This window comes from Gordionus sp. m RMFG-2023, chromosome 1 (assembly GCF_954871325.1).
Source record: "Gordionus sp. m RMFG-2023 chromosome 1, tfGorSpeb1-WG-v2, whole genome shotgun sequence".
Classification (NCBI taxonomy): domain Eukaryota; kingdom Metazoa; phylum Nematomorpha; class Gordioida; order Chordodea; family Parachordodidae; genus Gordionus; species Gordionus sp. m RMFG-2023.
Window position 1 is genome coordinate 80988171 of NC_088775.1, and position 1833 is coordinate 80990003.

Genomic DNA, 1833 nt, shown 5'->3' on the forward strand with positions numbered 1-1833 from the left:
TGGACTTAAAGAATGTTGGATTTGGTAGGTTGTGTTTAAGGGTGAGTTGTAATTATAATCATTATGAAATGTAATGGTAAACAAAGCAAAAGAGTTGTAGTATATGAAGGGAAATTTTTTTTGATAAACTTAAAGGTGAAAAGAGTACAATTATATTGGGGATATTAAGAGAAATGTAAGAGAATTTAACTCTTGGGAGTGTATTAAAACTAATATAGTGGTGTTTGATACAAAAAGAGGTTATAAAGGTAGCGGGATTTCCTGTTGTAACACGATAATGTAATATTAAAAAATATTTGATAGGATTATGAATGTATATACAATCATGTTAGATGATCGGGATAATCGAAATGATTTTAGGTGAAATTTGCTTGCATTTAACGTTAAATAAGTAGAAAGACTTATTTTTTTATAGATAACGATACTATGGAAAGGTTAACAATAGATGTGTTCTTAAACATTAAGGTATGCCTTTTTCAATGAACCGTGAGAGCATTAGATTTATGAAAAATAATAAAACTATCTTTTATAATTTGACATACACTACTATCACCTATTAGAAGAATATTATTTTCTTTCTGCCTTATCTAATAATAAAAAAATAGGGATATTATTTCTAAAATATAAAATTTACAATAAAATAATCACTAAAATTATATTATAATTTGATAGTTTATTACTTTCGACTCTCCCCATCCCTGCCAAATTCTTTGTGAGCAATAATATTCACAATTTGAGAGGGTATAAAAGATATTGAAAATTATTTGTGTGTGGCTAATTATTAATAAAATTAAAATATAACAGTTGATAACTATTGGTTAGAGGCTTTAGAGATATAGAAGAAGTTTAGGGAATACATGGATAGCAGAATGGTTTGGGCCTCTCTTTGCTAAACCTCGAGGCATATAATATTATTTTGGCTAAAATCTTAATCGGAATGTTTTTTAAAAATTGATCTGAATTAGGCTTTTTAACAACACTAGTTTTCATTGTTCAAATAAATTTTCATTAAAAAAATTATATATGAATATTTATTGAGTAATATTTATATTTTTTAAAAATATTTTTTTTATTATCCTTTTAACTCCTAACTTTTTTTTAATAGGTTAAAAAAATTATTTATATATTTTTTATTTATATTCCCTTAAATTGGCATTTATCATCTGTGGGCCAAAAATACAAAAATAATATCATTAGGAATAGAAATTCTAGCATTATAATAAATATTGTCAGATTCTATGTGCAACCCACTAGTAATAGAAGGTAAGTCATGAAAACTATAAGAAATAAAACGTTTATAATTTTTCCAAAATCGGATGGCGAAAAGTTAAAACCTTATAAAATATAAGCGAAAGCATATGATATTCCGAGAATTAATAATACGATTGAATATTTATTATATAATTATATTATAATGTAAAATGAAATCTTTAAGCGTCAGGTTATATAATCGCATGCAATTTGATGATGTCTTAAATTAGATCACGAGACTTTAAAGGGTATTTAGCTGTCAATATTTTAGCCAGAAAAATATTGCATAAGCCTCGAGATCTAATATGTGTCCAAACCTTTGTGCTATCTTTGAGAAAAATCTTCAGACTTGCGTAATTTTTCTGAGTAAAATATAAGTAAGTTTCACCGGATGTTACCGAATCAACTTCCTTGTGGCATCTTGCATAACATGATTGAGTTCATGTTTAAACGTATAGCCAAAGCAAAGCTAAATTCCTGGTCATTAAGCTCTAAGCCAAGGTTTTTAGATGGAATTGTCTCTAAAAATTTTAGCTATAATGATGATCAACGACAAATCATAGATGCATCCCAGTTTTTCTA